The sequence below is a fragment of the Manacus vitellinus genome, unplaced genomic scaffold, assembly GCF_001715985.3.
Source record: "Manacus vitellinus isolate BGI_N305 unplaced genomic scaffold, ASM171598v3 scaffold_0_pilon, whole genome shotgun sequence".
NCBI classification, from domain to species: Eukaryota; Metazoa; Chordata; class Aves; order Passeriformes; family Pipridae; genus Manacus; species Manacus vitellinus.
In genome coordinates, this window is record NW_021938789.1 from 33,507,681 (window position 1) to 33,533,079 (window position 25,399).

At 37.6% G+C, this 25,399-nt stretch overlaps 1 protein-coding gene across 2 annotated transcripts in view; it reads left to right on the forward strand.

Annotated features, from left to right (window-relative positions):
• Positions 1-18,406: 18,406 nt before the first annotated feature.
• The window catches only part of SPOCK3 (SPARC (osteonectin), cwcv and kazal like domains proteoglycan 3), a 177,904-nt gene continuing 170,911 nt past the window's right edge, over positions 18,407-25,399 (forward strand). For both annotated transcript variants that reach the window (XM_018071059.1, XM_018071069.1), the window contains exon 1: positions 18,407-18,525. The gene's annotated coding sequence lies outside the window, so the exon portion shown is untranslated. The remainder of the gene's footprint in view (positions 18,526-25,399) is intronic.

Below are 25,399 nucleotides of genomic sequence, written 5' to 3' on the forward strand. Positions count from 1 at the left end.
GTATGTATAGCACAGCTTATCTGGGAGGCAAAAAGCAGCTTAGTAGGGCTGATGTACTTTTTCCACTCTCCAGAAGTTGCTTGAGACCAATAGCTGAGGACAGAAGTTCAACAAGAGGCCAACATTTTGCTGTGCCTCAGTGGAAAAAACCCAGGTCCACTCAATCTGATTGCATTACAAGTGGCTTTCAACAAGGTAAGCTGAGTCTGCTATGGACTGTTTCCAGCAGCTGTATTGTGTTCTGGGAGGATGGGGCTTGTTATTTAAGTGCTTAAGACTGCATCAAGAATATGCAGAAGCTAAATTTAGCACTGCCAATTTGAACTCTTGGGTTTGGCTTGTTTGATGTGTTTTACTGGCAAGAAAGAAAAACATATAGGGTTAAAAATATGTACCTTAAAAATAGTATTGTGTTTTTAGGATCAGAGTCTATTTTATAAACAATTTAATGGAGCTTCTTGAAAATGTTATATACATCTCCAAAGGCAAAATTTAGAATACTTTGTGCAGCAAAAATAAATTGCAGACTTGTAGAATGTTTTGTATTTTGTGATTGCTTTGAAGAAAAAGCTGTTCTGTGAGGACTATTCAAACTTTTTTGATGTCTTATTATAATCTTGGGGGCTCTGTGAAGTATGCTATTCAGTCAAAGACTGGGGTGGCGGAGGAAGGATGTTGCCTCTTTTGGGCCCATACTAGTGTCCAATGGCACTTGGGAGTAGTGTGTCCTGATAATAAAGTCACTGAATAGTTGGAAGAGGTATGACTTCAGTGTAAGGAAGCTGATGGACAGGTAGATTCTTTCTGTCATTAAGATACACTTTTAAAAGTCACCTACTCTTCCAGCAGCCCAGAGGACAGAGTAAAGTGCTAATGCAAAGAGAAAGAATAGCAAGTGCTTTAGACTGCCATTTCACCTTTAAGCAAAATCTATGTTATACTAACTGCTTTTGTGATAAAAGTCTACATAGTTTAAAAAAAAAAAAAACAAAACAAAACACGTATGCAGTACAACAGAACATAGTACACATAAATTTGCTATTAATTCTGTCAAAACTTATGCGCTTCAGCCAAGGAAAGACAAACAGGAATATGGAAAGATCCTCAAGGTTCTAAAAATTCTCCTCTTACAGTCACATCTATACTAAGGATTTCTGCCAGTAAACAGGTAACAACAGTATGTGCTAATCTAGACATTATATTTGATTTCTCTTCTGTCGGCAGATTTCTATGCCTCTCATACCTTCACCTAGATCATTGTGGGGTAGAAACACTTCACCTGAAGAACTCAGGGCACTCTAATCCAAGAAGCCATAGTTCCTTTCTTGTTATGATCATATTCCATATCATCTAGGTTTTTCCCCACAACCACATGGTCTCCCACAGCTGCTCTTTGCCCTCACTCTTCTCTCAAAGGTAGATTCCGTGCAGCTAAAAGTGTTCCCATCTCCATTTTAGAATCAACATGCATGGTTCCTACAGCATTTCAGTCACTAAACCACTATGTGTTAGCTTGAAGATGAGAAACTTGAAAATAATGAAAACACACAACTGTTTCAGGTTCTATCAGACACTTGGCAATTAGTTCTGCACCCTGTGAACTGATGCTTCTAAATTTCAAAAAAACAGCTTGGCTGTATTATGGTACCGATACAATATAATTAACTGTGTATGTGCAAATCTTTCAAATAGGAAGGAGAGCTTCTTTGAAAGTATAAAGGAAACATGCAAATCTGTACTGATACATGTCAGTGCATAAGTAGTTTACAGCAGGGATGATAGTTATGCAGATGGAGACATTGAATCTTACAGAAAGCTGTTTCGAAACAATGTAGAAAACAAGAGCTAACATATCCCACGATACCAGAACCGTGTTGATGGATAACCTCAACATGTCATTCCCTAATGCTGTTTGTGTGTACAAAGTATTTTTGTGAGTACAAGTGAATCACTGGGAGATCTGGCTGATAGTAGTACTGTTTCTATGATCTATATCTGTTGTTCCCCAATTCTGAAACATGACACTGTTATTAAAAAAAAAAAGTTAAATGGAAAGAATAAATATAAAGTGGAAAACAGAAAGTTGAAAGCAAGCTACTTCTTCAACAGCTAGACAGAAGGCTTTCTTTTAGTGTCCTTGGCTGAGGGAGACTGAAAAGAATGCCTTAGAGTGCCAGGCATCCAACATATATTGTGATGCAGCTCTAACAGAGTCAAAAATCGGTAATCAGTGTAATTGTTCACTATAGCCAGCTCAAGTACACAGTAAATGATTTACAAAGCCCATTTTAAATTAGCATTCTGATGCAGTATGTCATTAGACACAAGTTGAGTTAAAACATATGAACATACCTGAGCACATTAACAATAACAGTCAAAGATTACAGAAAGTACTCTTACTTAAATTTTTTATTTTAAAAAATTTGAGTGTGAGATTTCTGCTTAACCTTATATTTTATCTGAACTCAACACTGTTTTCTAAGTGGCAGAGCTAGCAAGTTTGGCTGAATGGCTTTGCTGCTTTGAAATATATTTCTGAGGCAGCTCAAGTGTAAACATTTCCACAGATGTGAAGGTTTTGTGGGTATTTTTGCAGCATTTGTGTTTGCTGCCTGAAAATGACATACTATCCTGTTGCACTTCTCACTACATCTCTGGGCTTGGCTATTTTCTCCAGGAAGCATTTCTGTTGATCGTGCTTGCTTTGCTATGTCAGAATTATGACCTGAATATAAATTTTTCTTTTGTATTCCCGAAAGTGGACTTACGATTAACAATGAATTTGTTTTGCTTAAATCTTTTCCACAAATATTATCTGTAGGAAATAGTAGTAAAAAATGTTCAGTCATTTTGCATGAAATTGCCAACATTAATAGTAGCACTTGATTATATGACCCACATATTTTCTCAATTAACAAGAGGCGGCCTTCCTCTTGCCAAATAATCTGGTTTACTGCACACAGGTACATAGATCTATTAATTTGTGACAGGCTTACACTTTGAAAAATTGTTATATTTCCTTGGTATCCACGGAACAATTGCAGATGTTTTTCAAGCACCTTAAAAGGAAGACAAGCTACTCATGTCACACTACTTTAATTCCAGCTTCTATTGTCTTCTAAGGAAGCACAGATTTGCAAGGAAGACTATGGAACTTGCACCTGGCATCATGCTCTGTGACAGCCCTACTTTGCTTGCTGCTGTGCTGTAGCAGGAAAATGACATGCTGAGGGGAAACACAATTGATTCTGAAGACAGATCTACACAACTGACTCCTATTGACATTAAAATGTTACTCACTGTAAGAATCTTAAGGGTGCATGGCTCTTACTGATGTTCTTGCATTAGCTTCTCAAAGAACAGCAGTCCTGAAAGGCATATGCGATCACATTGGGGTGCTAGGAAAACTTAGGATAACTGTAAATGCATAAGTTCTAGTATCTGCAAGTAAAGTTTCCAGGATCAAGGAATTTTACAGGTGTTAATAGGTACAGTGTAAGGGACAAACAGAAACACATCCATTGTCAAATAACGTCCAATTTATCTAAATAAATAATTAATAAGGGAAATAAAATATTTTATTTTTAAAATAAGGAATGAAAAAAGTATTGCTAGGACGATGTGCAAGTAGAAGAATTGTAATAACTCATCTCTAAAAGCCATCTTAACTGATGTTCAATAAAGTAAATGTGATTCCCAGTCATCACTAGGGGGTGCTCCTCTCCTAAGCACATTAGGAAAAGGCACAAACTGTACATTCCTATAAAAGAGTTTTCTTGGTGAGATGTTAACATGCACATGGTCTATTTAAAGAGTTTCCTATGTTTCTAAAAGTAAATTTTAAAAGGTAAGAATATTTTGATAACTAACCTTTTGTCACGTTCCTTGAATTTGTGAATCTTTGACTAAATTGAATGTTAAAATTAGTTTAGAAATGACTGTGTCTTGAGAAACTGGGATGTTTTATGTATTCTCCTTAATTTGAGTCAGTTAATGAAGATTATTATTGAATATCTTATTCCTGCTTGGAACTCACAAAGTCTCATAAGACTATCATGTTCTTAATTTTCATTGTCAGTTTGTAATCATTAACTTAACATTAATTAATACTTCCCTATTTATTATCCATATACTTTCAAAGAAATTTATAATTTAATACTCTTTGACTTAAAGGAACAAAAGATAAAAGCTTTCCAAATGTTCAGAGTATGTAAATTAACTGTTATTATTCTTCTGACCTTTAACCCAAATGTGTTTTTAATTCCCTGTGAGTGCATTGGCACTGTATGTAGTACAAAACAACTTCATTTCCAGCTGCATAAAGCAGTTTGCAAGTGAGTATATCTGAATAGAAAATGAGAAATTAAAAAGAAGGGAAATATCTGCCATTCAAAAAATAAAAAATACAAAAAAAGGAGAGTAGTGGCACTATATAACATGACTTGTATTATAAAACAAACCTCATAGATTTCAGCATTTAGCTTTCAGTTTCATTTTACTGTAACCTAAAAAACATTGCTCCAAAATATAATACAGGATTAGAACAAGAGGCATTTTAATTAATATGTACATATGCTTTTTCATAATTGGAAATCATGTTGAACAAGTTATAGAAAGGACTATTATGTTTTAAATACCAAGTTTATTATTAAAAGAAAAGCATTAATTGCATGCTTTATAACTGCATTTTTTTTTATATTATCTGTGTACATGGCCTGGCCTCAGGAATAATCAGATTCAGACATAATTTTAAGTCTAATGATTAGTACAGACTTCTGGCATACATAATGTGACTTGCTATATATCAATCAATACAGTCTATTCATTTAATGTGCTATGTGAAAAATATAATTTGCTTCCGTTGTTCTAATTCTATGCTTCACTTTCAGAACAATTTCTGAGAGAAGGTATCAAGAGGAAGGTTTTATATGCACAAGTTCTATGATACTGTCTAAAAATGTCTGTTCCATGTCTGTCAAAATATTACCTATCACCATAGCTTCTGTTTTGGTCTGAGAACTATGGTCTATCAAAAAATCTTGGAGCTAATTTTCATACTACTGAGATAGTTACAAGTTGATGTCAAATATCAGAAAGCTCCATGTCATTCACTCATCACTGGTTTTCAAGCTTCTCTTGGTGCATCATTCCCTCCCTCTTCCAGGGGTACTTTAGGTGAAAATGTAATTGTTTATTGTGAGTCTCTCTCAAAAAGAAATGATTAAGTCAGCCCAGTGTTATGGCTCTGATATGTGGTCACCAATATAAAAAGTTACAAAGTGATGAAGAATGTGGACATTCCTCTGTCTTGATTAAAAGGAGGTTTTCTATCATATGGCTAAAATTGTTCCTGTTCTGTAACTGTGAATCTCTCAGAGAGACTCTGTTATTAGGAACTGGTGATTCTTTGTTAGAGTTCTGATAAAAATGAGGCTGGATACTATGTAGTGTTTTGGAAAAACTCAGACATTGATTTTTTAAAATTTATGTGAATTTGTATCCTTTAATGAATGTAATGTCTGTATGAACATAATGAATGTAATGAATGTAATGTTGATAGTTTGGGATTTGGATTCTCAAAGATGCTGGTAAATAGCAGCTTCTATGTTCTTGACTCTCCCTTTTGCTATTGATTCTATCAATCATAGATACGTGAAAACTAAATTCCTATATAGAGTCCAGAATTGAATTCGTACAAAATAGTAAAAAATCCTGAAAGCTCTAGCCTTCTTTCTCTCTTATATTTCAGTGATGAGTTATATTTGGTATTTGGAGAGACTATGCTGGTTATAAGAGGTTTCTCTGAAACACAAGCAGCATCCTTCAAATGCATCCTGGAGCATGGAAGGTGCACTCTAGGTTATTGATTTTAATCTGTGATACAGGGAAATTATGTCTCTTTTGCAATGTTTGACAATAAAAGGAAATCTGAGATCCTTGGTGTTTACCTTGATGATGTGAAGCAGAGGAGGAAAAAAAAAAGCCACACTAAACAAAAAAAAACCCAAAACACATGGTAGTGAGAGATCAGAATTACCTGCTGTTCTACTCTCATGGGTAGGTAGAGTTAAGACGGGTGTGATATATGTTAATATAATAAAAGGATAAATCATAATTTATTATAATGACATAGATATATAAAAAAATCACAAACTTTTTTAAAAATGTGAAGTAGTATGTTGTATATTAACATACCATTATTTTACTCAAACGAACTGGGAAACTAGTGGGCACATAGTATTTTAATCTAATAAAATATCTAAACAATTACACTTTGAAGAGCTATTAATTGAAGGTCAGCTTATGGTCTAGTATACAGCCTAACTACATGCAAAGTGAGAGAAAGGGAAGAAGAAAGTTTCATCAGCTGTGTCAATAAATTTCTGCATTTCTGATGAGCTCTGTAGGAGTCTCTGGAGGAACTGAGGGTGCTGCTGAATCTAGAGTGTAGCTCAGTAGGTTACCATCAACCTTATGCTAACATCTTTGCTGCTGTTTGTAGAGGCACTACAGAATAACAAAATACACTGTAGAAAAACATGGGATCCCCATTCAAGACCAGAAAATTTCAGTAGAAATGTTAAACCTGTGACCCGACTAATCTAGTCAAACCTAGCTGGATAAATTACAGACTTTTAAAGGCCTATACTTGTCAAGGTGTGTGGAGGAGGCTGAGCAATGTCTTCTCCCCACTTTCCTCTGTATGCACAGCTATTTGGCATAGTGTGGGTCAATGTCAGGAAGAAAATGTTTGCTATGAATGTGGAAAAACTGCCATCTCAGAGGGATTTAGATTTGAGATTGGAATTATTGTGATTCTCCCTGTGGTATCCTATGCCCTTTGAAACAGATCATCCTAATGGAAAATCATCTTTATGTAAAGGGCATGCAAGCTTCCAATAGACTTATAAACTGCTTCCCAGACTACTCACAATATGTAAAATATTTTATTCCTTTCATATTTTCTTTCATGTCAAGTTGAGATGAAAAGTCAATGTCCTAAAAATATCTGTAGAATCCTAACTTTAAAAAGGACGTTTTCTTTTAATTTCAGTGTTTTAATTGCCTTGAATTGAAACGCTAATTTAAATTGAATGTCAGATTGCATCTACTGGTATCTCTGAATTAGTTCTTTATTGTCTAAACACTTCACGTTCATATTCTTTCCTATGGTCTACCTAAGAAGACAGATGGTTAGAAATTTCCATGTCTTTGACCAGGCTCTGTGACAAAACGATTTTCTACAACTCATCATGGTCTCCTCTGAGGTTTAGACGTACACCTGGACCACAGAGATTAGGACTCTGAGGAACTGAGCCTTTGAAATATAGAAACTACAAATTGTAGACAATTAATTATGATGGAAACTACTTTTCAGTAGTAGTAGTTTCTTTTCATAAACTACTTTTCAGTAGGTAAGCTAAATTTTGACAAAATGAAATCTTTCAATTTGGTTGAATAAAGTGATAAATTTTGCCATGTGAAAATGCCGACTGTATAAGCAGAATTAGCATCCCACAGGAAGAAATTATTTTGCACTAACATTTTAACTGTTTAACTGGATTATTTGTGAATTTGAGTACCATAGAACTGGAGTTCCTTTCTTGTATTTTCTATGGGTTTGGGTTTGTTTGTGGGTTTTTTTTGTTTGTTTGCTTGCTTTGGAACTTTTTTGTCTGATTGTTGATGTACTGAAGGTGATGAAAAAATTAAAATAGTTGCAAGAATGATCACATATTTATGAAATATAGTGTTTTCCTATAAATAGAAAAATATTTAGCTCCTCGATGTCTTGATTAATACAAGCTGCCAATTGTGAAACACTGCTGCCAATTCAAAATGTCCAGTTCAGTACAGAGAGATCTGGCTGGACACTGCAATAGTTTATAAATTTGTACCAAGCTCCCAATAGCTTCATCAGTCCCTGTAATCTGGAAGGGCAACTGTACTCTACAGCACAGTGTTGTTTGTTGTGGTGGTGGTGTTGTTCCACACTCAATTTTCCACTTCTGAAATAGACCACATATGTGATTATTAAGATAAAATACAGCCAAAGCAGTTAACTGAAGAAAGTGAGAGAACAAGGGAGAGAAGAAAAAGAGATGAAAAGGCATAAGTAAAAGAGAAACTAGGAATTTGTATTCTGAAAAATCACAGAAAAGGAAATTAATTAGGAGGAAGTGATTTTGAAAGACAGGAAGTGACAGAAAGATGAGACAGATAATAGTAGTTTTAATAAATAAAATTTCTGTAAATGGGGCCTGTAAGAAATATGTCATTGAAAGTTTCTTGTTTCCTGCAGTAAATTCCATATTTTCATATTTAAAAATTGGATAGAAATGTGCAGAGCCTTTTCTGAGCTATATCCTAAAAATTCTACCATATATATTTTTTTCAATATATATGATGCATTTAATTTACTGTAAAATCTAAGGAAAGTTTATATGATTACAGCACATTCATAAAAAAAAAAAAAGAATTTCAGAGACCTAGACTTCATTTTAATGTTATTTGTAAAGAAATTGTACATAATTGTGTAGCCTCCTCTCCCTTTTAAATGAATCGGTAACAAAGTAAGACATACAACATGTGTAATAATGCCTACAGGCCCAAAACAAATTAATATAATGGGCACAAAGGTATACTCTTGTCAAATTATGTATTTGATTAGAAATGGACCTGGCTTCAACAGAAAATGGGGTTTCGAAGAAGATAAATAAGCCAGTAAAGTAAACTCATGTAATTCTGAAATGTCTTACACAAGGATAGAAACAGAGCAAAAGAATAGATGTGGTTTGTGATTCAACTGTGGAAGTGACCAAGATTCCTCTTCTGTTGTACATACAAATTCCTTTAATGCTTACACTTTGCTTCAAAATGTAACATGATAAGTAAGCAAAGCTTGACCCTCATAGCAAAATTCTTTTGAATATGCGCAGTCCCCCAGATTTACATCAAGTTGGGTGGGAGTGTGGATCTGCTGGGGGGTTGGAAGGCTCTACAGAGGGATCTGGATAGGCTGGATCAATGAGCTGAGGCCAGTTTTGAGGCTCAACAAGGCCAATTGAGGGGTTCTGCACCTGGGTTACAATAACACCAGTACTACTGGTTTGGGGAAGAGCAGCTGGAAAGCGGCTCAGCGGAAAATGACCTTTGAGTGTTGGTTGACAGCTGTCTGAACTTGAGCTGGCAGTGTGCCCAGGTGGCCAGTGGCATCCTGGATTGTATCAGCGGGACCAGGGCAGTGATCATCCCTCTGTACTTGGCACTGGTGAGGCCTCACCTCCAATCCTGTGTTATTTTGGGCCCCTTACAACAGGAAAGACAATGAGGTGCTGAAGCATGTCCAGAGAAGGGCAATGAAGCTGGTGAAAGGTCTGGAGCACAAGTCCTATGAGGAGCAGCTGAGGGAGTTGGGGTTGTTTAACCTGGAGAAAAGGAGGATCAGGGCAGACCTTATCATTCTCTACAACTGCCTGAAAGAAGGGTGTGAGACGAGATGGGGGTCAGTCTCTTCTCCCAAATTACAAGCAGAAGTACAAGAGCAAACAGCCTCAAGCTGCATCAGGAGAGGTTTAGATTGGATATTAGGAAAAACTTCTACAGTTTCCAACAAATGATTATGAAGCACTGGAAAAGGCTGCCCAGGAAAGCGGTTGAGTCACCATCCCTGAAGTTATTTAAAAGATGTGTAGATGTGGCACTTAGGGCCATGGTTTGGGGTGGGATTGGCAGTGCTCAGTTAATGGTTGGACTTGATCTTGAATGTCTTCTCTAAACTAAAAAATTCTATGATTCTATAGTAAAGACTTATTTCAGGTGGATGATGCATAGTGGGTTCAACGAAACTCTAAAAATAACAGTACTGTCGCTAACTAGTTATATAGGTTAATTAATCAGCCTAAAGCTAGTCAACAAAGTATTGCAAGTAAACCTGTCATCACTACAAAATACAGGATACTTGTGTGGGAAAGCCTTTGTCCAGCTGCTGACAGAAGAAAGGGGCAAGATGGTTCTATTTTGATCAGCTTAGCTTTTGCTTTCATGAAGACTTTAGTTCCTTTTTGCGGTGGAAAGACTTCCATCTTTCAGAAACATGAGATTACACCAAATTTGTAGCTACCTATCTTTGATCTCCAAAAACACATGCCTAGTTTCTATTTCTCATGGAAAACATTTTTATAAAAGACAGCTGTCTTTATGAATGACAACTTATTATGAACATTTTTACACATTATTAGAATTAATATAAAATCCTCTGTAACAGTCACAATCTCAATGAATACATTAGAAGTGTGTCATAATCTGTGCTCTATTCAGAAGATAAAGCTTGATAGGATAGCAGTGTCCAATATAGAATAACCAAATAAGTTATATTGTATCCAGTGCTTTGGATGTCATGCATAAAACATTTTACAGGAAAGCATTCATTTCTCAATAAATGAGATACAAAAAAAGCCTGAAATATGAACTAACATAAAGGAGAATGTTTCCGTATTTTATAAATTGGATTAAAGATTTGTTTAAGTATTTGAGTAAACCTTGCAATTTTGATAAGTGTTTTGATAAAACAGAAAAAAACTAAATGCAGTTTTGCACAAAAAAAAAAAAAAGAAAGAAAAGCAGAGCCATGTAAAATGTTAAAATACCATGAAAAATGTCTCAAGGTTAGAAATTTGTCATTAAATAATTTTCTTACTTGCTACATTATGTATAGGCTAGAGCTATTGTTAAGAGAGACATTCAAGAATTTCAAGAACCCTGTCTTCAAAATAAGATGTAAGAGCAGACAATGGCTTGTGGTCAGGGAGAGTAAATATTAGGAAGGAGATTAATTAGCATGCCAAAAGAACTTTACTAAGATGAGGAGGCTACAATGGGGCTGAAAATCTCCAGCTGTGCAGAACTCTCAGAAAGGAAGAAAAAAGTGGTAAATGAAGAATCAAAAAGGGACCCCTACCTGTTTAATCATCCACAATGATTAGAATAATTAATGTTTTTTCAAACTGGATGTTGCAGAGACTTTTCTTAAAAGTCAGGAAAAACAGGAGACAAAATGTTCCAGAGACAAAATGAAAAAAAAACCAAAATTCTACTGACAAGTAATATGCATTTTTTTCATGTCGTTTTCATTCTTATTTGAAAGAATGAAAATATCACTGTTTTATTACATACTTCAACTTTTAGTTTTGTCTGCACTAGAAATAAGTTCAACAAGTAGATTTGCAAAATTATTCTTATATCTTATTTCAGGCCTGAAAATCCATAATGAAATAAGGTCATCCAAACCAAATATACTTTTCACATCATACTATCACCCACACTACCTTTGTCTGAGCATAACTCAAATTGTATGTCTGTATTTCTGACCCGTATATTTGAGCAAACAGGAAACTTTCAATGGGTAAAAATAGCAGAAGTACCTCATTCTCTTTGCTTATTCTTATTTCTCATTTTTGCCTGAGAATGAAAAACATATGTGGAAGATCTTTAGTCACATACTTCAGAAAACATAAACTATAGGGGTTATGAATTAGAAAACTGCTGACCTACTCCTCAAACTTCTAGGATATCTAATTATAGAAAATTATGAAGTAAACATTTTTTCTCCCCTTGGGACCAGAAGGAACAAAATCACAGATCTGAACAAAACAATCATATAGCTTGTAATATATACAGTACTAATGACATAGTTCATTAAAGCCAAAATTCTTAATTTCCAAAGCATATCTAGAATGATAAGTAACAACAGAATCAGAGGCATATAGTGATATTTGAGTCCACTCTGCTGATAAGGGAACCTGAACTCAAGAATGTTCCTATATTATTAATAAGGAAGAAATTTAGAGAATTCAAAGCTCACAACCTACCCAACTTCTGAATTGCTTCTATTGAGATTTTATGGTGTGAGATGGTTAAAACAGGTCACCGTCCAACACACAAAATCAGCTAGATGCCCAACATTTTTTGGTGCTTAAATAAAGCCAAGTCTGAAATTCCAGCCACAGCTCTCGAAGATGAATACTTCTGTATAAGGCACATATCAAATAGCTAGAGATGCTTAAATTAGGAAGGTGTTTTTTCAAGGAGATTATGAGTAACATATGAAGGTCTTAACAGGCATTGTTTCAAGTGGTCCATCTATCTTACAGTGTTATGACTGTTTTGTTCACAGAAAATCTACTGCATAAAATGTTTGCTTTGAAAGGTGTGTCTGGGACTAGGGCATAGGGAGATGTTCACCTTTCTCTGGAAGTTGTGCTGTGTGCCAGATAAAACTCCCATACAGGAAAAGATTCAGATTTTTTATGGAACTACTGAGAACAGGCAAATGAGAAGACTTTTCATTTTATAATGAATAAGCTTCCTCTAAAAGAACTGCCATGTAGACATAGAAGATTCTCCTTGACATCAAGACACTGCTTATTGTGTTCTAAATTTTAATGTTCAGTTAAAAATTGTTCACTGGACACGAAAAGAGTTTTTAATTTTTGAACATCAGGAAAGACAAAATTTCCTTGCTTGTTTTCCTAGAGACATAGACTTAACTTTGACAATGACAACTTAAAACATTCAGTAGTCAAAGTGAAAAATTAAGATTTCTTATCTAAACAAGGCTTGGTCAAGTATGAGTTGCTGAGGTTGGTTGGGGAAATTAAATTTCTGCAGTTTGTATTGAATAAAAAGACAGATCCTTCTGTGTTTAACATCTTTGGATGAAGAAACCCCATGAAATTCTCCTATTTTTGAAGGCCTGAGTTCCAGGATTTATCTATGTGAACTCCTGTTGCATCTGCTGTGAGTTTTAGGGCTATATAGAATGTCAGAAAGAGTAGATGAGATGTCAGGCAGAGATGTCGCACCATTGAGATGTTTTCTGTTTCAGTTGTAAGCTTGTGAGGAGGACTTTGCTTTGACCTGTCTTGAGATGTTAGACAGGTCCCTGATGTTAGACAGGTCCATACATCAATGCCTTATTCTGAAGGCTGTCAATAAGAACAGATGGATGAGTGCTTAAAGCTGACCATCTCAGTTCCCATGCTTTCTGGATCTTTGTGGTTTCTGGCTTTTTGATGTTACTTGTGTTAGCAGAGACCCACAGGTGTTTAGCAATCTAATCATATTCATGAAGAATGAGAAATATGGGCACTTTGGAGCATTTACCCTACAGGAAAAATATTAAGGATTAAATTGCAGCAACAGCAGAAGAATAGGGAAAGTCGGAGAAAACCAAATATACTAAAACTTGAGGTCTGCAGTGGCCTGAGGTAGAAGATGAAAGTCAAAGAAGAGTGAGAGATGAATACTTCAAAGCAGTTCAAGACACAAGTAGCAAAAGTCAAGGGGAAGCTAAGATGCAGCTAACAAAACATAGTATGTATTAGTGTAAAGAAGGTAAAAGAAAAGGAATTGTCCCACCGTGGAGGAAGAATGTACTAAGAAAATAAATGGAAGAAGCAATACTTTTAAAACCTATGTACCAATCATTAATGGCATATAGGTGGTTAGCTCAGTTATCACAGCAATAACAAGAAAAAAGAAAGTGCTTAGATAAGACTTTGTCTGTAATGACTCTATTTTGTAAATTTTGTAAAAATTTGATTGTTGTAATCATCTTATGAACTCTGCCCCTGAATATTCACAGAACTGTCTGAAACAATCTCAGAATTGTTAGCCATTGCTTTTGAGAAACTGTACAGAACAAGTGGCTACCAGATGACTGTAAAAAAAAAAAGCAAATGAAAAGGTCTCTTTTAAAAAGGGACCTTCAAAAAAGTGTGTTGAAAAAGGATCAGAAAATGAAACTCGTTTTGTTCTACTCTCAATTTCTAGAAAACATAGTGACAGGGAATTCAGCACACTATGTCTAAGTATCTGGAAGGTACCAAAAAGATGCAGTTACTGTCAAGCCAAAATCCTTTGTGTTGATGAAGTAATTCTTCTGCTCTGTTCAGTGGTATTCTAGTGTTCTAGACATTGACAACAAAAAACCATGTAGCCAGATTTGAAAGATTCAATGGGATAATAAGAGATCTCAAAACCATGGTATAAGATTAAAAGACCAAGGTAATATGGTAATGAACAAATCACAGGGAGGAAATATAGAGTGGGATTACAATAGTTTCCAATATGGAAAAAACTGCTGAACGGAGGAAGATAGTAATTTGTTCTTCATGCTTTTGGTGAATAGGATTCACCATAAATTATAAGCTTAAATTGCAGCAAGATTAGCTTTTTTCAAGTATTGGAAACCTCTTCTGAAGTTAGACAAGCTAAACTCGCTGACATAGATTAGTGTGGAATTTCTGCCACTGACAGACCCCATCAATGGTGACTCTGTGGTCTAAAAATAGATTTAGATCGACAAGTGCCAGCAGTGACAAGGTATATCTGGTTTTGCTTGTGGACAGTGGGATATCTAGATGTTCCTATGGGATTCCCTTCAACATAAATTTTTAAAACTATTTTAACTGCAAGGACTGTGTTATATTTGAATGAACTTAACTCCATGCTTTAATGCCTTAAGTGAACACATTCTTCATTTGCAGGAGGTGAGTAAAGCACTTTTGCAGACACAACGTTCAGGGAATAAATTTCTTTCTATTTCCTAGTAATTTTTCAGCATGTTTCTTCTGTTTCGTCATTAACCTATACATACAAACTTTTCTTTCAATATACCTCTTGGTGCTTATTTTACATAATTCCAACACCTTTTCATATAACATACAGATGTGTACACAAAATACATATTTAAATGCATACTGCCTCTTTTTTCATCTCTCCATCCTTTTCCTTGTGCAACATCCATATTGCCTGTAACCTGTAATATACTTGTAACCTACAAGTATATTACCAGCTACACCATCTTCCTTGCTACCTCCCTGTAGGATCCATCAGCTAGTCAGAGGTAAAGCAACGTGAATATTTATGATTCTAAATTATTAAGTCCTAATATTTGAAATTTTTATATTACTAAAAACTAAAAAAAAAAAAGATAATATTTTAAAATCAAGAAGAAAGACATTTTTATTAATAACAGCAGTGCTTCCTGACTGGACGGTGATGAAAAGAGCTATGAGGCAGTTTCTAAACTCTAAGTTTAAAATTATGTACCTGTTACCATTAGTATTATTCTCTTATCACTGTTGCACTAACTGATTCCTTGTCACATCTTAAAGCTGCTACCGTAAGGCACATAAGGATGTAAGAATATAGATATATTTTCTGTGAGAAATGTCTGTACATTTAAAGTAAAGGAAAGAATATTTCTCAAGATACACATGTCTAATCTTTGAAGAGAAATGAAATTATCAGGGAAAAAAAAGAATACTTCTTAGTTTTGTATCTTCAAAATGCCATTTCAATCAAGTATCATTTTTTGTGTGCTTGAATAAATGGAATTACCAACTTGTATAAAGTCCTTGATCAGAATGAGGCTCTTAAACCAATTATGTGGAGATCAGAGTGCTTAAAATTATAAGGAATACATTTAGAATTATTAAAGGTTTCAAATAGCTTGGTTCAGGCAAAATTACATATAATTGATCATTAGTATGTGTTGTCAGTGGAAACTGCAGCCATAGGTGTTGAAGATCACTTTCAGACAAATTGCAGTGAAACTTTTGTAAAACCCAAACCACAGTAGAGCATCCTTTTCTAAGGATTTTTACTGAATGCAAATCCTAGCCACTTCTATTCCTCTTCTAAGGATGGAAAGATGCACCATGAGTTAAAAGTACTAACTAATATTATCTGGATGAAAATGTCAAACAGAGATGAAGTAAAACCAAAATAAATTATCTTGATTGCTAGGTAACTGAAAACACAAATTCAGGATTGGGATTCTGTTAAAAAAGCTTAAATAAGTAATTCTTAAAAAAAACATATTAGCTTTATAGAGAAATTTTTCTTTGCCAAATGGCAATGCAATTTGCAAAAAATTAAGACTGACAAATACAAACTGGATTGTCAGAGAATGATTGTATAAAGGACTGACTTTATAACCCACTCTGAGAATGACTGTTTTTTTGATTCTTATTTAGCCTCTGTACAGTTCCTCTATCCCTTTGCTTTGTATTTTATGATTCTTTTATTACAGAATATAACATCATTCTGGATAGGTAGCATTTTCAGAGATAGGCACATAAATTCTAATCTGGCAATCATCCTCTGTATCTGCCAGACTGGTGACAGGATTTTCACTGATTTTAGTGATACAGGTTTAGAAAAAAAATGGCATGTATTATGTACTGTATGATGCAGATTAGTGGATTTAATTAATCCTTTACTATATGTGTGTAGTTACAGTTTACGACCGAAATCAAAACTTTCTGAAATCAGTCACAATCTCATAATCACATCTCTTTTTGCATGAAGTGTCATTTTTCTGCTTATCGGATCTGAGAATCTCTTGATGGACTTTTCCTTAGTTTCTAGTCTGAAAGTAAATAACTTTTTTTACCACAGAAAACACTTTCAGCTACTACACTAGAAGTGTTCTCTTAACATACTTGGCAACCTCGTGGTGGGTTAGTTTTGGCTAACAGCCATTTGCTCACAGCCCTCTCCCTTGTAAGACAAGTATAGGAAGAACTGGAATGAGAAAGCTCATGGGTTAACATGAAAGCAGGAATACTGTTTACCAATTACTGTTGCTGACAAAACAAACTTGACTGGGAGGTTAATTTCTTGCCAATTAAAATAAAAGTGTAATAGCTAATTTGAGTAGTGGGAAACAAGATGATGCACGTTAAAACACCTTTTCTCCCCCATTTCCCCAGGCTCAACCTCGTTCCACACTCTTCTTCCTGACCAGCACAGGGGGAATTGAGGAAGCATACAGTCAGTATGTAACAGTTTCTGCTCACTGCTCCCTCCTTTTCACACGTTTACTCTGCACAGGCACAGCTTTTCCATGGGCTGCAGTCCTTCATGAAAACCTGCTCTGGTGTGGGCTTGCCACAGTTCCTTTGGGTCTATCCATTTGCCCTGGTACGGGTCTTCCAGGGTCTGCAGTGCTCTTGCCATGGAGAGCACCACCTCCTCTCTCTCTGACCTTGGTGTTCCCTGGTTTTTCTTACCGTTTCTATTCACACCTTCTCTCTTCACACAGCATTTTCTGCCCTTTCTTAGCTATGCTTTCACAGAAGCACCACTAGCGCTGCTGAAAGGCTTAGCTGTGGCCGGCAGTGTCTCCACTGTGGAGCTGGCAGGAATCAGCTGTTCCCAAGCCGGGGGAGCCCCACACCTCTTCCCACCCTTCAGTCCCTGTTCCACTCCCTCTACCGAAACCTTGCAACACCCAGCTAATACAAACCTAAAAAGCAGAGTGTTACTCAAGTCTAGGGAACAAAGCTACCATTACAAAATTAGATGAATTAGGTCAACAGGATAGCAGATGGAACTCAAAATTAAATATGGAGTCAGCTATGCTGAAAAGGTAATTGAACTATTTATGCACCTTGCTCATTCCTAAATTAAATTTAACTAATTCGGGAAAGCAACCAGATGTCAGTGAAGGCTTTGAGTTAACATATAGTTGCTGTTTAAAAGACAGAAGCCAGAAAGAGAGCAGAGTACACGATCCTTACAAAATGGGTAACACGGGCAGGCGGCACCGCATGTGCCTCCAGCAGCGCTCAGAGACGACCTGCGAGCTTGCGTCTCTCCTTGCCCCGAAGGCGCGGGAAGTTCTATCTTAACGTGACTGCGAGTTTTGAAAGATCGTGTCCATCTAAGGATTTGCGCAGACCCAACTCGGGGTACGAGGTGCCAACGCAGCTGCAGAGAAGTGCCGCCGGCCTCCACCCCCACCCGGAGGGGCCGCCGGCACAGCGCGGCTCCCGTGGGGTCAGGAGGGGCGCGGCAAGGCTCGGGCCCTGCCGGGCGGCCCCGCCCGCCGCCCCCGCCTGCCCGGAAGACGCTCCGCTCCGCTCCGGACGGGTGTTGCGCGCGGGGAGACGCCGCCCGTCCGAGGCGGCGTGCGGCTCGCGTATGTCGGGGCGGTGGCGGGCGGGGCTGAGGGGCTCTCGGTTTGCGGCGCGGCGTAGTCAGTGAGCAGGGCGGGTCCGGGCGGCCGCAGACGGCGGCGCGTGTGCGGGGATGGAGCGCGAAGAAGGCGGCGGTGGCCGGCTTTTCCGCGCGGCGAGGAGCGGCGGGGTGCGTGGGCGGCGCAGCAAAGGTGACGGCCGGGCAGCCTCCCCTCCATCCTCACTCCCCTCCCCTGCCCCGCGCCCCAGGGGGCCAGGGGGGCCTGTCGGCGGGCTGTTCCGGTCAGCCCCCGGCTGGGCTACGGCGTCCCAGGGGTAACCCCGCTGCCCGTGTCTCCCTCTCGGGCACCAGATGCTCCTCGGGCGGCAGCCTTGTGTGCGTGTGTGCAGCAGCCTGGTTGCAGGCCCGGCGGCGGCGTGCGGCGGCGGCCGGGGGCAGACCGGACAGCCGGCAATTTTCTGGACGTATAAACAATGGCTCACGACCATCTCCCAGTACGACAAGGAGATCGGGCAGTGGAACAAATTCCGAGACGTAAGTTGAGCCCTTCCACCCTGCCAGCCGGCTGCCGCGCCCGGCCCGCTCCCGCTGGCTCCGTTCGGGGAGGGCATCTCTTGGGCAGCGGGGGCTGGGGTGCAGCCTCAACTTGCCCCGTTCTCCCGGAATCCTAATTCTCATTTTAATTCCCGGCGGCGCCTCGGCAGGGAGGAGGGAGATCCCGGCGGGCAGTTCCCGGTGGCTGCCGCCGCTGCCCGGCGCGGACCGGCGCGGTGTGCCCCGGGCCGTGCGGGGCGCACAGCCCGCACCTCCGGGCCCAGTGGGTCGGGCCGCGGGAACACTTTCCGCCCTGCCGGGTTCGCCAATGGCGGAGCGGGAGTCGGCGTTTTTGTCTCTCTCCTCCGCCGTTTTTCCACCTCCGCTGCGGGAGCGGCGGGGGCTGCGGAGAGGGCTACGGTGGGGGCACTCGGGCCGGGCCGGGGACAGGGGCTCTCCCCGCGCCCGCTCCGCCAGGTGCCAGGCCCGGGCAGAGGTCCCCGTCCCGCTTCCCCGGGCAACTGGAGCGGGCGCCGGGCGCACTGCCGCGTCTCCGTGCTGCGTCAAAGTACGGCAGGGAGGGCGGGGGAGAAGGGACAGCGCTCACAGCCGGGGGTGTGCGGGGAGCGCGGCCCGTGTCCGAGAGGTGCGGGCGTCAGGCGGGGAGAGTGTGCGCGGAGCGTCCGGAGCGCCTTCCTCGGAGCCCCTGAACACCAGCCCCAGCCTGACCCGAATCCCATCAGTTACGAAACCTGCCGCTCTAAGGTGGCTCTGTCCTCCAGCGTGCTTCGGCTGTGCTTCTAGTTCGGTCTCTGTTTGCTGCAAGTTCAGTGAAAGACAGTCAATTTTCACAAGTCCTTCACATTTCTTAAAGTGGAAATGATTTTTTTTTGATCATCCAGTATCCTGCATCCTTTGGTGTCGCTTTTAAAAATTTGAATTCCAACCTTGCAAAATAATTTTCAGTTTTATTTACTGTCTTACCTACTGAATTTCTTTGATATGGAGTAAAACCTTGATATAGTTTGCAGCTTAAAAGGCAACAGGTTTCTCCTTGTGCTGCAGCTTGCTCGTGACTGTGGTTTGCAGTCCAGGAAGTCTCTTATTTTCTGAGACCTGGAGTGACTTGTGATGCATTAATTTTCTAGCTTTATCTCTGTGTTGCATGTTGGATGCAAACTTGGCTATTTATGTTAAGCAACTAGGAAAGAAGAGCTACTGTTAGCATTGTGGGAGAACTAATTTTCCTAATAGTTTTTATTAAACAGCAAATTTTTAGTGTTGTGAACACTCCAATTAGTAGTCAGATATTTTTGGTTCCCTTGAATACCTTAAAAGAACTTATGTTCATGTGAAAAATAGCTGTTTAGTGTGCTGTGAATTGGTATCTGTGATTTTGGAAAAAAACCCCAAACCAACATGCAGGGCTATATAAATGTTTTAGGATTAAAGGCTACTGCTAGAAAGCTCCAAACTAAGTGCATCAGTTATGTTTTATAGTTGGGCAAAGTCATTTATGTAAGGACTACCCTGCAAGGCTGAGGAAGCTAAGTGCTCTCTAATGCCTGTCTCCTGGGTGCCTGCTGACATGTACTGTAATATTGGATATTAGCCAGATAATTTATTCTGTGACAAGTAGGTGTTCTCAAGGGTTTTAAGAGTGACTGCTTTGAGGAAGTACTGCATACTGATTCTTCTGAGGTAATTTACAAATATGCTGGTTTATTTATTTTTGCACTGTTCAAGTTTTATAAGGCTGGTACTTCAGTGATGAATATGCTTTTATTTTTTGTGCAGAATGTTTATGTCCTATTCATTGGTACTTGATCTGGAATATTTATGGATGGTCCTGATACTTCACTGTAATTTGTTGGTTTTGAATTTGTGATTAGCAAATTAGTGATTCAAATGTGGTCTTCTGTTAAGGAACAGGACAACAGCATTTTAAACATATGTAGGGGTAACTGTCTTGCAGAGTAAAATCAAAATAAAGGTATGCAAGGCCTGTGTTTGTAATTTAATTCTCTGATCAGAGTAGGGTATTTTTTGCAGTCTTTAAATACCCTACAGATGTAAGGGTAACATGGAATTCTGGTGTGAAAAGAAGTATTTAAAGGCTTAACTTAAGACTTAACTGACAGGACTGATTAATGTGAAAGATAATGACCCTGACTTCTGGCTCATTGGCTCAGTTTCTTAAGGGTTTTAGATCGCAGTGAGAAAGAACACAGTTATTCAGAATGAGAGCCCTCACAGAACTGAATAAACCAGGATGTGATGTTTTATTTATAAAAACCCAAAACCCAAGCCAAACCTCAACCTAGCTCTCTTAACAATTGTCTAAAATGTCAGTTTTGTCAATGTGTTATTAACTTGAGAATATTAGCTAAGATCTTTTTAGTACTTTTTATAGGCAGAACTGTAACTGACTCTTCAATTCTCTTTAAAGGTCTTGACCATTCTGACACATCTGTTGAAAATAATAAAATAGGTCTGTACCTTAACGTGTAACAGTGGTAATGTTAGAGACTACTTCCTCACATCTTTTTCCTGTGCAAAAATTGAGAGTGATCTCATTTTTGAATATGTGACTTCCCATCTTAAAGATGGAGGGAGGAAAGTGTATTCTTGATATGTCCAATATCAGCTCCCTTCAGATATATGTACAAGTCAAACGTTTGGAGTTGTATATATACAAGCGTATGTTTACTTTTTGCCAAAAGTAGCTGGGGAGGAAGAGTTTTTAACCCAGTCTTAATGCTGCTGTAGTCCTGTTGCTGAGTAGCTGCAGCTATTAACATCTGTCACTAAAATAAGTCTCAGGGTTGATACGTTTATTAGGGTTTTCCAAGCTGCTTGGTTAGGCTGCTTCAGCAGCCAGTGGTGTCACAATGTTGGGAGGTCCTGTCCCACGTGTATGTATTTTATGTTTATTTCAGACTTGGGAACTGGGGCTTTTCAGTAAATGCTGTTAAGGAAATCTTCTTCATTCATATTTTGTTATATATATATATATATATATATAAAAACTGCGGTTTGTCTGAAATACAGGTTATTCTTTTAAAAAATGTGATCGGGTAATGGCATTATGTTTATGCTTTCCTACTTAGAACATCCTGAGTCTTATCTGGGAAACCTTCATTACTTGTAATGCTGTAAATCTGTGGAGCAGAACAAAATATAGGAATTATTCTTTATTCTCTTTCTGACTTGTTTCCAAATAGCGGTGGTATTTTTAATCCTAGAGCAAAACACAATGTCTTTGTCATTTATAATCACTTTTTCTATTTATGTGGTCATTACAGTCAGTCGGACAAAATTGCATACAACTGTCTGTCCTATGCCTATTTGAAAGTCTTTCAGACTTCTCAGAAATTTTAATTTTTTATTTCTTCAAAATTCCATGAAGCAACACTCAATAAACTAACGCATTTTAGTAACTAGTATTTGTAAGCAGTGTCTTGTGCATTTGTGTTCATGAAAAAGGTTGTATTTCATATGGTAAATTTTACTTGCTGCTTTAAGAGTTATTTAGGATTTAACTTGCCTCTTAGTGGTTTGTACTTTTTCTTCTCAAAGAGATAATAATTTAAGTGATTCCTGTATTTGCAAATTTAAAATGATAAATAGACTCCTCATCTCAACTGTGGCATAGTGTTTTTATGAAATAATATGATCGGTTGATCATTGTAATAATTTACATTGTAGCAGTGTTTTAACTATCATCCTACCATGTTAATACACTTGTCAAAGGTAAAGATGGTAGAAGAAAATTTAAGTAACAGATCTTAGACCGATCATCTATGAAGTTTACACTGGTAATACTCCCTTTTAATCTACTTCACTGTGAAGTGTTCTCACATAGACCATGAAATGTATTGCCTTCTACAACATGTGACAAGTTTGGGCAGCTCATGTTGGGTCCTCAGATGAGTCTTTTGTAAATATGTAAAGAATAGGTTTTTTCAACATTAGCAAAAACCTCTGTGTTTAGAAAAGAGATGAATCAAATACTACGTCCAATTCAGTAATATCCAGCATTCATTATTCTTTTATCTGTTTTGGAGGTTTAAGGCTTCTCAAAAATACCGCCCCTCAACTAAGCTCTCCGCCAACTGTACATTATTGTTGTGAGCAGAACATCTCTGCCCCGCTGTGGATCACAACTGCATTTCTGTACAACTTAGAGAGCCAAAGGCAGTTTTAAAAAGGATTCATTACAAGTTCTTTGCACTTCATTGTGTGATTACCTTGTAAATATTTGGAAGGTTTTCATGTTTCTATGTTTTCATTTCCAGAGTGGAAACATGAATGTGTTATAAATTATATATATATATATAAAAATATACAAAAGTTATGTAAATAACTTTGTTTGAAGAGGAGAAGGACTTCAGCAAGAATAGAAGAGGGCAAGAATCCCTCCTCATTTATGGAGAATCCTGAATGTACTTTAGAGGATATTGACAATTTTGTATTGGATAGTGCAGCACTCATCATCTTTCCTCACTCATGTTAACATTTCATTAAGTTAATGAAAATAAGTCTGGTAGGCTTATTTGTCCTGTACATTTTGTGGTTCAGGGTAAGAAAAAAACCCATACCTTTTTCCTTTTTAGTGGCTACAACAGCTCTAGCAGCTCTTTTACTACATACATATGATTATGAAAACAGGAAAAAATAGAATTTCAAGACATGAAAGATTAACTTCTTTATGTTGTCTCAGGCCTAAGTTAAAGCAAAAACTTGTAATAAGTTAGTTACTTCTTCAAATAGGGTATTGAATCTTTTCTGTATACCAGTGTGGTAGTTGAAACTTATTGGCACCTCTAATGTGGTATCAGTCATTTTTGTTCATGACTTATTTTGTGGACAAAATTTTAAGCCTAGGAGATCTGACAGAAAGAATAAGTATTTTGTATCTACACATATAATTACTGCCTTTGAAATGAAACTAATAAGGACTTGACCATTCTGGTTTAAACTGTTAAATATGAGAAAATGTTGGGAATTTGTATTAATTTTAATTAGGAAATTTAAGAAGCTATTGAATTGTTCATAACTTCTAAATTGGTTATGGCAAATTGTAATGGGAAGGAGTAATGGAAATCTTAAATTTTCTTTTCTTCTGTATTGTAGACAAAGGCTTCTGATTTTTATATGTGCTTTTAATTCCTTCTGAAGTACAGATTCCTTTTTTCTTTCACATGATTACTTTCTCTATGGTCTGTTTTTGCTGCCTGTTTCTATTGACAAATTTTTTTTGTCTGAAAAGGCAGTCTACTAATCTCAAACTATTGTTAACATTGAACTCTTAATGTCTCTTGGAAGGCATTAACTTGGAAGCTCTTTATACAGCTAACGTTTAGAAGTTAAGTAAATGGTAATGTGCTTTTCCTTAGATTGCCCTCATAATCTAAAGTAAAGCTGATAACATTGTTTCATCTTATCTTTATCTCCTTTCTCCAAAGAATAATCTTTATTTTATTTGCTGTAGGTTATTTAGTGGATATGGATACCCAGTCTTCTCTTGTCTTTCCATTAAATCTTATTGGAATTGACTCTAGCCATCTGTGCCTATTATAGTATGGTATAAATAGCTTTGTAATACACAAATAGATGGTAACAGTAACAGAAACTACATAGGCTGTCTTGGGTTTACAATCAGAAACGAAAGATATTTAAGAGATATATTGTAAGGGGAGGCTGAAGGTAGAAAACAGTGGAACATGGGCAGAATTAGAAATACCTTAGTTAGAATAAAAGTTTCCTTATACTTGAATACCTGGGAGTTACTCTGAAGCTAGGTTCCAAAAAAATAACCAGCTGCTCAAAGATTTCCTTATTTCATTCAGTGTATCTTGGGGCAGGGGTGGGGGGTTGTGCAGGGACAGCATGGATACACCAGGAGTCATGACACAACAGGGACATGGCACAGGTGCAACACGGCTATTAAACTCAGTGACTGTTTGATGATGTTACACTTGAAAACTGGCCAGGACTTGCAGACATACTAATCCAAGCTATGATTTCTCTTTTCTGCAGCTAGTTATATCAAATGCTTCAATTAATATGAAATAATAGAAATGGAAAAGATGGAAAAAAGAATTGATGGTGTTAGTCTGAAAATATTCTGTTTTTCCTATCAGTACATAAAAAGTACTTGTTAGTAAAATAGCTGCAGTTTTGCTTTGTGGTTATTTTTCTAAGGTATTTTTAAATTTTTAAATGTAAAATTACATAGGGAAAATTACATAGGAACTAATGATTTACCTAAAGAAAGTGATGCAGTATAAGGTAGCAGCCTTAGAAAGGACACAAGGAGAGCCAGTATGAAATTAGCCCATGACAAAGCTTTCACATTACAATAAGGATGTAATTTCACAGCTTTGTTATTATCTTTGCAAGTGGATGCTTTAACAGAACACAGTAAAAGAATGGATTGAAAAGATTTAAGCCATTCAACCTTTTCTGTATTTTACCACTTCCAGAAAGTATTATCTTAATATATTATTAAAGACTATCCAGTGCTTGACATTGTGCTCAGAAAAGTCTTATGAACTAATTTTTTTATTTTCTCATGTGATATGATCATTGGCTTGAAAGAGACTGTCTGCAGTTTGTTCAGGATCTCTCTAAAAAATTCTGCAATTCATCAAATAATTCAATGTAGTACACTTATACTGGGGTCTGCACATGCAGCTGAAAACAAACTCTTTTGACTTTTTGAGCCTGCACTTGATGATGAAGTTTATTCCAGTTGTTAAATCTATGTAACATAGTAGTGAGAGGTACAGAATTTACTCATTGTTATATGCTACTGCATATGAAAAATGACTTGTGTTTTAACAGCTTTATTAAAACAGAGGGAAGTTAT